This window comes from Microcaecilia unicolor, chromosome 6, assembly GCF_901765095.1.
Source record: "Microcaecilia unicolor chromosome 6, aMicUni1.1, whole genome shotgun sequence".
Lineage (NCBI taxonomy): Eukaryota > Metazoa > Chordata > Amphibia > Gymnophiona > Siphonopidae > Microcaecilia > Microcaecilia unicolor.
In genome coordinates, this window is record NC_044036.1 from 1,992,144 (window position 1) to 2,008,318 (window position 16,175).

General features: G+C 43.4%; 1 protein-coding gene across 6 annotated transcripts in view; it reads right to left on the minus strand.

Annotated features, from left to right (window-relative positions):
- ST3GAL3 (ST3 beta-galactoside alpha-2,3-sialyltransferase 3) overlaps window positions 1-9,450 on the minus strand; it is a 389,817-nt gene extending 380,367 nt beyond the window's left edge. For 2 of the 6 annotated variants that reach the window (XR_003942436.1, XM_030205792.1), the window contains exon 1: window positions 9,237-9,443. The gene's annotated coding sequence lies outside the window, so the exon portion shown is untranslated. Of the gene's footprint in view, window positions 1-9,236 lie in introns of all 6 variants that reach the window. The other 4 variants (XM_030205793.1, XM_030205791.1, XM_030205795.1 and 1 more) reach the window with 3 other exon arrangements.
- Between the last annotated feature and the right edge of the window lie 6,725 nt (window positions 9,451-16,175).

Genomic DNA, 16,175 nt, shown 5'->3' on the forward strand with positions numbered 1-16,175 from the left:
CTTTTCACACACGGGACCAGGTTACACTACTTTACATGGGGATTACACGTTCACTGCCATCTAATCCCTTTTCACACACGGGGCCAGGTTACACTATTTTACACGGGGATTATACGTTCACTCCCATCTAATCCCTTTTCACACACGGGACCAGGTTACACTACTTTACATGGGGATTATACGTTCACTGCCATCTAATCACATTTCACACACGGGACCAGGTTACACTACTTTACATGGGGATTAACCATTCACTGCCATCTAATCCCTTTTCACACCCGGGACCAGGTTACACTATTTTACACGGGGATTATACGTTCACTCCCATCTAATCCCTTTTCACACATGGGACCAGGTTACACTATTTTACATGGGGATTATACGTTCACTGCCATCTAATCCCTTTTCACACACGGGACCAGGTTACACTATTTTACATGGGGATTATATGTTCACTCCCATGTAATCCCTCTTCACACACAGGACCAGGTTACACTATTTTACATGGGGATTAACCATTCACTGCCATCTAATCCCTTTTCACACACGGGACCAGGTTACACTATTTACACGGGGATTATACGTTCACTCCCATCTAATCCCTATTCACACACAGGACCAGTTTACACTATTTTACATGGGGATTAACCATTCACTGCCATCTAATCCCTTTTCACACACGGGACCAGTTTACACTATTTTACATGGGGATTAACCATTCACTGCCATCTAATCCCTTTTCACACACGGGACCAGGTTACACTATTTTACACGGGGATTATACGTTCACTCCCATCTAATCCCTTGTCACACACGGGGCCAGGTTACACTATTTTACACGGGGATTATACGTTCACTCCCATCTAATCCCTTTTCATACACGGGATCAGGTTACACTATTTTACACGGGGATTATACGTTCACTCCCATCTAATCCCTTTTCACACACGGGACCAGGTTACACTATTTTACACGGGGATTATACGTTCACTCCCATCTAATCCCTTTTCACACATGGGACCAGGTTACACTATTTTACATGGGGATTATACGTTCACTGCCATCTAATCCCTTTTCACACACAGGACCAGGTTACACTATTTTACACGGGGAATATACGTTCACTCCCATCTAATCCCTTTTCACACACGGGACCAGGTTACACTATTTTACACGGGGATTATACGTTCACTCCCATCTAATCCCTTTTCACACACGGGACCAGGTTACACTATTTTACACGGGGATTATACGTTCACTCCCATCTAATCCCTTTTCACACACGGGACCAGGTTACACTATTTTACACGGGGATTATACGTTCACTCCCATCTAATCCCTTTTCACACATGGGACCAGGTTACACTATTTTACATGGGGATTATATGTTCACTCCCATGTAATCCCTCTTCACACACAGGACCAGGCTACACTATTTTACAGGGGGATTATACGTTCACTCCCATCTAATCCCTTTTCACACACGGGACCAGGTTACACTATTTTACACGGGGAATATACGTTCACTCCCATCTAATCCCTTTTCACACATGGGACCAGGTTACACTATTTTACATGGGGATTATACGTTCACTGCCATCTAATCCCTTTTCACACACAGGACCAGGTTACACTATTTTACATGGGGATTATACGTTCACTGCCATCTAATCCCTTTTCACACACGGGACCAGGTTACACTATTTTACATGGGGATTATACGTTCACTCCCATCTAATCCCTTTTCACACACGGGACCAGGTTACACTATTTTACACGGGGATTATACGTTCACTCCCATCTAATCCCTTTTCACACATGGGACCAGGTTACACTATTTTACATGGGGATTATATGTTCACTCCCATGTAATCCCTCTTCACACACAGGACCAGGCTACACTATTTTACAGGGGGATTATACGTTCACTCCCATCTAATCCCTTTTCACACACGGGACCAGGTTACACTATTTTACACGGGGAATATACGTTCACTCCCATCTAATCCCTTTTCACACATGGGACCAGGTTACACTATTTTACATGGGGATTATACGTTCACTGCCATCTAATCCCTTTTCACACACGGGACCAGGTTACACTACTTTACATGGGGATTATACGTTCACTGCCATCTAATCACATTTCACACACGGGACCAGGTTACACTACTTTACATGGGGATTAACCATTCACTGCCATCTAATCCCTTTTCACACACGGGACCAGGTTACACTATTTTACATGGGGATTATATGTTCACTCCCATGTAATCCCTCTTCACACACAGGACCAGGTTACACTATTTTACATGGGGATTAACCATTCACTGCCATCTAATCCCTTTTCACACACGGGACCAGGTTACACTATTTTACACGGGGATTATACGTTCACTCCCATCTAATCCCTATTCACACACAGGACCAGTTTACACTATTTTACATGGGGATTAACCATTCACTGCCATCTAATCCCTTTTCACACACGGGACCAGGTTACACTATTTTACACAGGGATTATACGTTCACTCCCATCTAATCCCTTGTCACACACGGGGCCAGGTTACACTATTTTACACGGGGATTATACGTTCACTCCCATCTAATCCCTTGTCACACACGGGGCCAGGTTACACTATTTTACACGGGGATTATACGTTCACTCCCATCTAATCCCTTTTCACACACGGGATCAGGTTACACTATTTTACACGGGGATTATACGTTCACTCCCATCTAATCCCTTTTCACACACGGGACCAGGTTACACTATTTTACACGGGGATTATACGTTCACTCCCATCTAATCCCTTTTCACACACGGGACCAGGTTACACTATTTTACACGGGGATTATACGTTCACTCCCATCTAATCCCTTTTCACACATGGGACCAGGTTACACTATTTTACATGGGGATTATACGTTCACTGCCATCTAATCCCTTTTCACACACAGGACCAGGTTACACTATTTTACACGGGGAATATACGTTCACTCCCATCTAATCCCTTTTCACACACGGGACCAGGTTACACTATTTTACACGGGGATTATACGTTCACTCCCATCTAATCCCTTTTCACACACGGGACCAGGTTACACTATTTTACACGGGGATTATACGTTCACTCCCATCTAATCCCTTTTCACACACGGGACCAGGTTACACTATTTTACACGGGGATTATACGTTCACTCCCATCTAATCCCTTTTCACACATGGGACCAGGTTACACTATTTTACATGGGGATTATATGTTCACTCCCATGTAATCCCTCTTCACACACAGGACCAGGCTACACTATTTTACAGGGGGATTATACGTTCACTCCCATCTAATCCCTTTTCACACACGGGACCAGGTTACACTATTTTACACGGGGAATATACGTTCACTCCCATCTAATCCCTTTTCACACATGGGACCAGGTTACACTATTTTACACGGGGATTATACGTTCACTCCCATCTAATCCCTTTTCACACATGGGACCAGGTTACACTATTTTACACGGGGATTATACGTTCACTGCCATCTAATCCCTTTTCACACACAGGACCAGGTTACACTATTTTACACGGGGATTATACGTTCACTCCCATGTAATCCCTCTTCACACACAGGACCAGGTTACACTATTTTACATGGGGATTAACCATTCACTGCCATCTAATCCCTTTTCACACACGGGACCAGGTTACACTATTTTACACGGGGATTATACGTTCACTCCCATCTAATCCCTTTTCACACACAGGACCAGTTTACACTATTTTACATGGGGATTAACCATTCACTGCCATCTAATCCCTTTTCACACACGGGACCAGGTTACACTATTTTACACGGGGATTATACGTTCACTCCCATCTAATCCCTTTTCACACACAGGACCAGGTTACACTATTTTACATGGGGATTATACGTTCACTCCCATCTAATCCCTTTTCACACACGGGACCAGGTTACACTACTTTACATGGGGATTATACGTTCACTGCCATCTAATCCCTTGTCACACACGGGGCCAGGTTACACTATTTTACACGGGGATTATACGTTCACTGCCATCTAATCCCTTGTCACACACGGGGCCAGGTTACACTATTTTACACGGGGATTATACGTTCACTCCCATCTAATCCCTTTTCACACACGGGATCAGGTTACACTATTTTACACGGGGATTATACGTTCACTCCCATCTAATCCCTTTTCACACACGGGACCAGGTTACACTATTTTACACGGGGATTATACGTTCACTCCCATCTAATCCCTTTTCACACATGGGACCAGGTTACACTATTTTACATGGGGATTATACGTTCACTGCCATCTAATCCCTTTTCACACACAGGACCAGGTTACACTATTTTACACGGGGAATATACGTTCACTCCCATCTAATCCCTTTTCACACACGGGACCAGGTTACACTATTTTACACGGGGATTATACGTTCACTCCCATCTAATCCCTTTTCACACACGGGACCAGGTTACACTATTTTACACAGGGATTATACGTTCACTCCCATCTAATCCCTTTTCACACACGGGACCAGGTTACACTATTTTACATGGGGATTATATGTTCACTCCCATGTAATCCCTCTTCACACACAGGACCAGGCTACACTATTTTACAGGGGGATTATACGTTCACTCCCATCTAATCCCTTTTCACACACGGGACCAGGTTACACTATTTTACACGGGGAATATACGTTCACTCCCATCTAATCCCTTTTCACACATGGGACCAGGTTACACTATTTTACACGGGGATTATACGTTCACTCCCATCTAATCCCTTTTCACACATGGGACCAGGTTACACTATTTTACATGGGGATTATACGTTCACTGCCATCTAATCCCTTTTCACACACAGGACCAGGTTACACTATTTTACACGGGGATTATACGTTCACTCCCATGTAATCCCTCTTCACACACAGGACCAGGTTACACTATTTTACATGGGGATTAACCATTCACTGCCATCTAATCCCTTTTCACACACGGGACCAGGTTACACTATTTTACACGGGGATTATACGTTCACTCCCATCTAATCCCTTTTCACACATGGGACCAGGTTACACTATTTTACATGGGGATTATACGTTCACTGCCATCTAATCCCTTTTCACACACAGGACCAGGTTACACTATTTTACACGGGGAATATACGTTCACTCCCATCTAATCCCTTTTCACACACGGGACCAGGTTACACTATTTTACATGAGGATTATATGTTCACTCCCATGTAATCCTCTTCACACACAGGACCAGGCTACACTATTTACAGGGGGATTATACGTTCACTCCCATCTAATCCCTTTTCACACACGGGACCAGGTTACACTATTTTACACGGGGATTATACGTTCACTCCCATCTAATCCCTTTTCACACATGGGACCAGGTTACACTATTTTACATGGGGATTATACGTTCACTGCCATCTAATCCCTTTTCACACACAGGACCAGGTTACACTATTTTACAGGGGGATTATACGTTCACTCCCATCTAATCCCTTTTCACACACGGGACCAGGTTACACTATTTTACACGGGGAATATACAGTGGGGGAAATAAGTATTTGATCCCTTGCTGATTTTGTAAGTTTGCCCACTGACAAAGACATGAGCAGCCCATAATTGAAGGGTAGGTTATTGGTAACAGTGAGAGATAGCACATCACAAATTAAATCCGGAAAATCACATTGTGGAAAGTATATGAATTTATTTGCATTCTGCAGAGGGAAATAAGTATTTGATCCCTCTGGCAAACAAGACCTAATACTTGGTGGCAAAACCCTTGTTGGCAAGCACAGCGGTCAGACGTCTTCTGTAGTTGATGATGAGGTTTGCACACATGTCAGGAGGAATTTTGGTCCACTCCTCTTTGCAGATCATCTCTAAATCATTAAGAGTTCTGGGCTGTCGCTTGGCAACTCGCAGCTTCAGCTCCCTCCATAAGTTTTCAATGGAATTAAGGTCTGGTGACTGGCTAGGCCACTCCATGACCCTAATGTGCTTCTTCCTGAGCCACTCCTTTGTTGCCTTGGCTGTATGTTTTGGGTCATTGTCGTGCTGGAAGACCCAGCCACGACCCATTTTTAAGGCCCTGGCGGAGGGAAGGAGGTTGTCACTCAGAATTGTACGGTACATGGCCCCATCCATTCTCCCATTGATGCGGTGAAGTAGTCCTGTGCCCTTAGCAGAGAAACACCCCCAAAACATAACATTTCCACCTCCATGCTTGACAGTGGGGACGGTGTTCTTTGGGTCATAGGCAGCATTTCTCTTCCTCCAAACACGGCGAGTTGAGTTCATGCCAAAGAGCTCAATTTTTGTCTCATCTGACCACAGCACCTTCTCCCAATCACTCTCGGCATCATCCAGGTGTTCACTGGCAAACTTCAGACGGGCCGTCACATGTGCCTTCCGGAGCAGGGGGACCTTGCGGGCACTGCAGGATTGCAATCCGTTATGTCGTAATGTGTTACCAATGGTTTTCGTGGTGACAGTGGTCCCAGCTGCCTTGAGATCATTGACAAGTTCCCCCCTTGTAGTTGTAGGCTGATTTCTAACCTTCCTCATGATCAAGGATACCCCACGAGGTGAGATTTTGCGTGGAGCCCCAGATCTTTGTCGATTGACAGTCATTTTGTACTTCTTCCATTTTCTTACTATGGCACCAACAGTTGTCTCCTTCTCGCCCAGCGTCTTACTGATGGTTTTGTAGCCCATTCCAGCCTTGTGCAGGTGTATGATCTTGTCCCTGACATCCTTAGACAGCTCCTTGCTCTTGGCCATTTTGTAGAGGTTAGAGTCTGACTGATTCACTGAGTCTGTGGACAGGTGTCTTTCATACAGGTGACCATTGCCGACAGCTGTCTGTCATGCAGGTAACGAGTTGATTTGGAGCATCTACCTGGTCTGTAGGGGCCAGATCTCTTACTGGTTGGTGGGGGATCAAATACTTATTTCCCTCTGCAGAATGCAAATAAATTCATATACTTTCCACAATGTGATTTTCCGGATTTAATTTGTGATGTGCTATCTCTCACTGTTACCAATAACCTACCCTTCAATTATGGGCTGCTCATGTCTTTGTCAGTGGGCAAACTTACAAAATCAGCAAGGGATCAAATACTTATTTCCCCCACTGTACGTTCACTCCCATCTAATCCCTTTTCACACATGGGACCAGGTTACACTATTTTACACGGGGATTATACGTTCACTCCCATCTAATCCCTTTTCACACATGGGACCAGGTTACACTATTTTACATGGGGATTATACGTTCACTGCCATCTAATCCCTTTTCACACACAGGACCAGGTTACACTATTTTACACGGGGATTATACGTTCACTCCCATCTAATCCCTTTTCACACACGGGACCAGGTTACACTATTTTACATGGGGATTATACGTTCACTGCCATCTAATCCCTTTTCACACACAGGACCAGGTTACACTATTTTACAGGGGGATTATACGTTCACTCCCATCTAATCCCTTTTCACACACGGGACCAGGTTACACTATTTTACACGGGGAATATACGTTCACTCCCATCTAATCCCTTTTCACACACGGGACCAGGTTACACTATTTTACACGGGGATTATACGTTCACTCCCATCTAATCCCTTTTCACACATGGGACCAGGTTACACTATTTTACATGGGGATTATACGTTCACTGCCATCTAATCCCTTTTCACACACAGGACCAGGTTACACTATTTTACACGGGGATTATACGTTCACTCCCATGTAATCCCTCTTCACACACAGGACCAGGCTACACTATTTTACAGGGGGATTATACGTTCACTCCCATCTAATCCCTTTTCACACACGGGACCAGGTTACACTATTTTACACGGGGATTATACGTTCACTCCCATCTAATCCCTTTTCACACACGGGACCAGGTTACACTACTTTACACGGGGATTATATGTTCACTCCCATCTAATCCCTTTTCACACACGGGACCAGGTTACACTATTTTACACGGGGATTATACGTTCACTCCCATCTAATCCCTTTTCACACACGGGACCAGGTTACACTACTTTACATGGGGATTATACGTTCACTGCCATCTAATCACATTTCACACACGGGACCAGGTTACACTACTTTACATGGGGATTAACCATTCACTGCCATCTAATCCCTTTTCACACACGGGACCAGGTTACACTATTTTACACGGGGATTATACGTTCACTCCCATCTAATCCCTTTTCACACACAGGACCAGTTTACACTATTTTACATGGGGATTAACCATTCACTGCCATCTAATCCCTTTTCACACACGGGACCAAGTTACACTACTTTACACGGGGATTATACGTTCACTCCCATCTAATCCCTTTTCACACACGGGACCAGGTTACACTATTTTACACGGGGATTATACGTTCACTCCCGTCTAATCCCTTTTCACACACGGGACCAGGTTACACTACTTTACATGGGGATTACACGTTCACTGCCATCTAATCCCTTTTCACACACGGGGCCAGGTTACACTATTTTACACGGGGATTATACGTTCACTCCCATCTAATCCCTTTTCACACACGGGACCAGGTTACACTACTTTACATGGGGATTATACGTTCACTGCCATCTAATCACATTTCACACACGGGACCAGGTTACACTACTTTACATGGGGATTAACCATTCACTGCCATCTAATCCCTTTTCACACACAGGACCAGGTTACACTATTTTACACGGGGAATATACGTTCACTCCCATCTAATCCCTTTTCACACACGGGACCAGGTTACACTATTTTACACGGGGAATATACGTTCACTCCCATCTAATCCCTTTTCACACATGGGACCAGGTTACACTATTTTACACGGGGATTATACGTTCACTCCCATGTAATCCCTCTTCACAAATAGGACCAGGCTCCACTGTTTCACTTGGGGGAGTATTAGAGAGTGAATGGATAATCCGCTTCACACACTATTTGACATGTGTTATGCTGCCTTGTAGCGCTATATAAAAGCAGTGGTTTTTAGCGATTCCCATTCGACTGTCCTGTTCCTCATTCGGGGACCGGTTTCCCCCTCCCCATGGTCTGCTGCCATCTCTAGCATTTATGATGGTGGTGGTCGCCCTGCAGGTCTCCCTCCCGTACCCCCTACCATCAAATTCCTACCTGAGTTTCCCCCCTCCTCCTCCTCCGAGTCCTCGCCGACCGACCCCTGTCAGAACAGGACGGGTCGAGGCGGCCCAGTTTTCCGGAAACAGGAATTGCGTCAGTGAGAGGAGGAGGAGGGAGGGCGGGAAGCGGGGGAAGGGGAGCAGCTGCTGCTGACTGAGGTGGTCTCGCGCTCTGTCACTGACTGAAGAACTGCGCGGGAACGGGGGTGGCGGGACCCCCGCGGGCTTGGCAGTGCTTCTTGCAGGTAGGAGCCATGGGCTGACCTTCCCTCAGGAATTCAGCCAGGCTCACGGAGAAGGGTGGTGGTGGTGTCAGTGATTTAATTAAAATGATACAACAAGTGTATTAAAAGGTGTGGAGAAGAGCCTTCATTAATCTCAGCAAGTGGAAGTGCCTATGGATCCGGCTCATCCGTTTTTTACCCAGGGGAGGGGGAATAGGGCCACAGGAGCCAACTTTTCATAATTATTGGGGGGTGCTAAGCCCAATGGAAATAACCCTTCCCTGGACACATACAAGGAATTTTCTCAATGCACAGGGCCCTACTTTTAAGGTGCAACTCTTTAACCTTCTTGCTGCAACCTCCTCTTGGCAATGTACAAGCAAAGGCTGATAGTGAAAGTGTTGCCCCCCCCCCGTGTTGCAAAATAGTTTAAACGAATGGGACAGGTAGCAAAGGAAAATCAGCTCCCTGTAAAGCAAGCTTTTGCTCCAGAACACAAAGGACAGAAGAGAAAACATCTAATTATTTTATTTTAACTCAATTTAAATATTATATTCTAGTACAATTGTTGTTATTAATGTTCTCTCTTTATTACAAAATCAATAAAAATATTAAGACTAATAAAAAACTGATAATGGCCATGAAGCCTTTACCTTGTAATTTAAAAAAATCAAGATAACTCTAAACTGAATTTTTGACAAGAACAGATGGAGACTGGAAACCTGGGGGAGGAGGGTATGGAATTCATTATTTATTTGGGGTCTCTAGCCCTGCACCAAGAACAGAAAAACAAAACAGTGTATACTTGAAAGGTGATAATGGTCCACAAAGTTGAGGATGAAAGTTTGTGGAGGGAAGTGCTGTGCTTTAAAAGCATGAAATTTTATATCCGACAACTACACCAAGGGGCTCATTTTATACATCTATACTTTACTATCAGGCTCATTTTCGAAAGAGGACGACATCCATCTTTTGACCTAAATTGGAAGATGGATGTCCATCTCCCAGAGATGTCCAAATCGGTATAATTGAAACCTGATTTTGGACGTCTCCAACTGCAGTCCGTTGCAAGGACGTCCAGATTTCAAGGGGGCATGACGGAGGCGTAGCGAAGGCAGGACTTGGGCGCACCTAACACTTGGATGTCTTTGACCCATAATGGAAAAAAACAAGGACATCCCTGACGAACACTTGGACGTTTTCACCTGGACGTGTTTTTATTACAAATAAGCACAAAATGGTACCCGAAATGACCAGATGACCACCGAACGGAATTGGGGATGACCTCCCGTTACTAACCCCCTCCCACCCTCAAAAAACATCTTTAAAACTATTTCGTGCAAGCCTCAGATGTCATACTCAGGTCCATGACAGCGCATGAAGGTCCCAGGAGCAGTTTTTGTGGGTACTGCAGTGCACTTCAGACAGGCGGACCCAGGCCCTTACCCCCCTACTTTTTATTTTTATTATTTGTTGCACTTGTATCCCACATTTTCCCACCTATTTGCAGGCTCAATGTGGCTTACAGAGATCTGTTATGGCTTCGCCATACCAGGGCAAGAATACAGTTGGTATTATACAGAAGTCAAGGAAAACAAGTAGTTATAGAAAGATACATTCTGAGTAGAGGTAGATAGGTGTTGTTTCGTATGTAGTTATGGGTTTTCCTGGTAGACCTTGTTAAATAGGTATGTTTTCAGGGATTTGTGGAAGTTGGTTAATTCGTTTATCGTTTTCAGGTGCTTTGGGAGTGAATTCCACAACTGCGTACTTTTGTAGGAAAAGCTGGTTGCGTGTGTTATTTTGTATTTTACTCCTTTGCAACTGGGGAAGTGTAAGTTAAGAAAGGTGCGGGAGGATCTCTTAGCATTTCTTGGTGGTAGATCCACGAGGTCTAGCATGTAAGTTAGGGCGTCTCCGTAAATGATTTTATGGACTATCGTGCACATCTTGAATGTGATACGTTCTTTAAGTGGAAGCCAGTGTAGATTCTTTCTTAATGGTTTTGCACTTTCATATTTTGTTTTTCCAAATATGAGTCTGGCTGTGGTATTCTGTGCTGTTTGAAGTTTCTTGATGGTCTGTTTTTTGCAGCCGGCGTAGAGTGCATTGCAATAGCCCAAGTGACTTTATTTATTTATTTATTTATTGTTTGCATTTGTATCCCACATTTTCCCACCTCTTTGCGGGCTCAGTGTGGCTAACAATAAGATAAGAATAATGAAAATACATTTGTTACAACTTGGTTATGGGTTATATTGTACAAGTTATGCGAGATAATCGAATTATCATTAGGAGTATCACAATGGGACATCACCATTGAGACATTGGGAGGAGACAATGGGAAGCTTAAGGGCAGTGTTAAGACACAAAGAGGCATATTTTCAAAGCACTTTGGGAGGCTAAGTTCCATAGGTTTCTATGGAACTTTGGGAGGCTAAGTGCTTTGAAAATAAGCCTCCTAGGCATATGGTGTACATATTTCTGTGAGTAAATGAATGAGTAATGTGGAATTATGGGGGATGGGAGATCATAAGTGGATGTATGATGCATTGATGAACAGTGAGTGTGGACTCTATGTGTTTTGGTTCTTTCCGTAAATTGATTCAAATAGATGGGTCTTCAGTAATCTGCGGAAGGATGCTTGTTCGTGGATCGCTCTTAAGTTGCGTGGCAGTGTGTTCCAAAGCTGCGTGCTCATGTGAGAAAAGGTTGACGCGTGTAGCGTCTTGTATTTCACGCCCTTGCAAGTAGGGAAATGGAGGTTGAGGTATGTTCGGGAAGATCTTCTAGCATTTCTGGGTAGTAAGTCAATTAACTCGGACATGTAGGCTGGGGCTTCGCCGTGAATGATCTTGTGGACTAGTGTGCATACCTTAAAAGTGATGCGTTCCTTAAGTGGAAGCCAGTGTAGTTTTTCTCGTAGTGGTGTTGCCCTTTCATACTTTGGTTTTCCGAAGATGAGTCTGGCTGCTGTGTTCTGGGCTGTTTGAAGTTTCCTCAGTGTTTGCTCTTTGCAGCCTGCGTATAATGAGTTGCAGTAATCCAGATGGCTGAGGACGAGGGATTGCACTAGGTTACGAAAGACGAATCTTGGGAAGAATGGTCTTATCCTTTTCAGTTTCCACATGCAGTAGAACATCTTCTTAGTTGTGTTGTTTGCGTGGGTTTCAAGTGTTATGTGGCGGTCGATAGTGACTCCAAGGATTTTTAGCATTTTTGATATTGGAAGGTTTAGGTTTGGTGTGTTTATCGCGTTGAATTCGTTAGTATTGTATTGGGAGGTGAGTACCAGGCATTGAGTTTTTTCTGCGTTTAATTTCAGATGGAATGTGTCTGCCCATGTGTTCATGATGTGTAGACTTTGATTGATTTCGTTGAAGATTTCTTTGATGTCTTGTTTGAAAGGGATGTATATTGTCACATCATCGGCGTATATATATGGATTGAGGTTATGGTTTGATAGGAGTTTTGCTAAAGGGATCATCATTTGGTTGAAAATAGTTGGTGAGAGAGGTGATCCTTGTGGAACTCCACATTCAGGTGTCCATGCCTTGGACGTGGTTGAGTGTGATGTAACTTGATACGAGCGCAGGGTTAGGAACCCCTTGAACCAGTTCAGGACATTTCCTCCAATGCCGAAATATTCAAGTATGTGTAGTAGGATTTCGTGGTCGACCATGTCGAAGGCGCTTGACATGTCAAATTGTAGGAGGAGTATATTGTTCCCGGTTGCTATTATTTGTTTAAATTTGGTCATAAGGGTGACTAGTACTGTTTCTGTGCTATGGTTTGACCGGAATCCGGTTTGGGCATCATGCAGAATTGAGTGTTTGTTTAGATAGTTTGTGAGTTGTTTGGTTACCATTCCTTCGGTTATCTTGGTTATTACTGGTATGGATGCTACTGGCCTGTAGTTGGTAATTTCGCTCAAGTTTTTCTTTGTGTCTTTAGGAATTGGGGTGAGTAAGATTTTTCCTTTTTCTTTTGGGAAGAGTCCATTTTGTAGCATGTAATTTACATGGTTCGTTAGGTCAGTTATGAATTGTTGAGGGGCTGATTTCATGAGGCTGTTTGGGCATGCGTCTAGTTTGCAGTTGGATTTGGCATATCTTTTGAGAATTTTAGAGATGAGGTCTTCTGATAGTGGTTCGAACTCGGTCTAGGTTCTGTCTGCTGGATGTGTTCCTTCTTCTGGGTCTAGACAGTCTAGAAGAGTGGCGTATTCTATGGGGCTGGCAGGTATTTTGTGTCGTAATAGTATAATTTTCTCCTTGAAGTGCTTCGCAAGGCTGTCGACGTCTGGTATGTTTTTACCGTTGTTTGTAACTGGTGTGGTATCTAGCAGTTTGTTCACGAGGTTGAAGAGTTTATGTGTGTCTTTGTAGTTTGATCCTATTATTGTTTTGTAATGTTGTCTTTTTGTCTGTTTTATGGTGTATTTGTATTTTCTCTGAAGTAATTTCCAGTCGTTTAGTGTTTGTTCGTCTTTCCTTTTGTTCCAAGCTCGTTCTAGTTTCCTTACTTGTGTTTTAAGTTTTTTCAGCTCTTCGGTGAACCATGGGTTTGCTTTTTTCCTGTGTGATGTTCTGGTTTGGATTGGGGCGATTTTGTCTAGTGTTGTTGTACATAGCTCATCCCATTCTTGGAGGAATTGGATGGTGTCAGCGTTTGTTGTCCATTCGTACTGGTAGATCTGTTGCCAGAATGTTGTGGATTCTATTTTTCCTCTCGTTTTGTATGTTGTTCACTTGGGTTTGTTGGTCGTGTTTAAGTGTGTTTTTCGCCAGCAAAGAGTGACATTTGCTTTATGGTGGTCTGACCATAGTGTAGGTGTCCAACTTGTGTCAGTGAGTATGATAGTGGAGTCCGGTTCAAATTTGTGCGTTATGATATCTAGTGTGTGTCCTTTTTCGTGAGTTGGTTGCATGTAGGGTGCTTGCAGATCCCAAAGGTTTAGGAATTCTTTGAACTCTCGTGTGCTTTTGAGTTTCCACATGGAATGGAACATTTTCTTAGTTGTATTCTTTACGTGATTTTCAAGTGTTAGATTTCGATCAATGGTCACTCCTAGAATTTTTAGATTGTTTGAAACGTAGAGGGAGAGGTTTGGGGTAGTTATGGCGGTGAATTTATTTGTGTTGTATTGTGAGGTGAGTATAAGGCACTGTGTTTTTTTCTGCGTTGAGTTTTAGCTGAAATGCATCCGCCCAAGAGTTAAGGATTTGGAAACTTTTGTTGATTTCGTTGGTGATTTCTTTTGGGACATGTTTGAACGGAATGTAGATTGTGACATCGTCTGCATATATGTATGGATTGAGATTCTGATTGTCTAATAGCTTTGCTAAGGATGTCATCATTAGGTTAAAGAGTGTTGGTGAGAGGGGGGATCCCTGGGGGACTCCGCAGTCAGGTATCCATGGGGGTGATGTCGCCATTTTGGTTGTTACTTGGTATGATCTTGTTGTCAGGAATCCTTTAAACCAGTTAAGCACGTTGCCTCCAATTCCAAAGTAGTCCAGGATGTGTAATAATATGTCGAAGGCACTGGACTTGTCAAATTGTAAGAGAAGTATGTTATTACCAGTTGCAATGGTTTGTTTGAATTTATTCATTAAAGTTACTAGTACTGTTTCTGTGCTGTAGTTTGATCAAAATCCTGATTGGCATTCATGCAGAATTGAGTATTTATTAAGGTGGTTAGTGAGCTGTTTTGTCACTACTCCTTCCATAAGTTTGGTAATCTACTCCTTCCATAAGTTTGGTGATAGGTGGGAGAGTCTACAGATATCCTGGCTGGGGCAAGTTTCAGCTCTTAAGATGACAATCCTCCCAAAGCTGCTGTACCTATTTCAAGCTATTCCACTACAAGTCCCCCACTCATTTTTGAAGTTGTTGGGCACAAAGCCTTCACATATTTGGAAACGCAAACCTCCTAGAGTGGGACATCAGATTTTGTATCAATTGAAAGCAGATGGGGGTGCCTAACTTTAAACTGTATTATCAGGTGACTTTACTACAAATTATGGCCCATTGGCAGAAGGATATTGATAATCTATGGACCAGAATTGTCACAAAGGCCTGTGGTCTAGTTTCATTATGGGCATTGCCCTGGCTCCCCATTTCACACTTGGAGAGATATTGGCCACCACAAGCCCTATCTTAAGAGCTCCTTTATGTTTATGAGTGACAATACTTAAAAAAACGTTTTTGCACAGACAATATCATTTAACCACACCATACGGTGTGCTGGTAAATTCACCCCGGTTCTCTTTGATAAAACATATACTCGATGAGCCAACCAAGGCCTACTAACACAGGAGTAACCAAGGCCTACTTACACAGGAGTTCACCGTCCACCCATATTTGCCCCAGTCATTCTCTGAACTTCAGAAGGAATTTGGGTTACACATGGGACCATTTTTACTATTTTCAGCTCAGCGACTTTATAATGCATAGAGCAAAAGAGGAGTTAGATTTGGCTGACACCTCTTTGGAGCTGGCTATGATTTCAGGCACAGGTAGGGAAGGTATAATGAGACTGTATCGAGCATTATTAAAAGATGAGGCCCCTGTCCAGAGATTATATTGCAAAATGGGAAGATAGTGGACTAAGATTTTCAAAAATCTATTCAAGATATCGGTGGCTTCTCCATTGATAAAACATCTTGTACCCATTTTCTATCAGTGGTACTTTACCCCTATAAAAG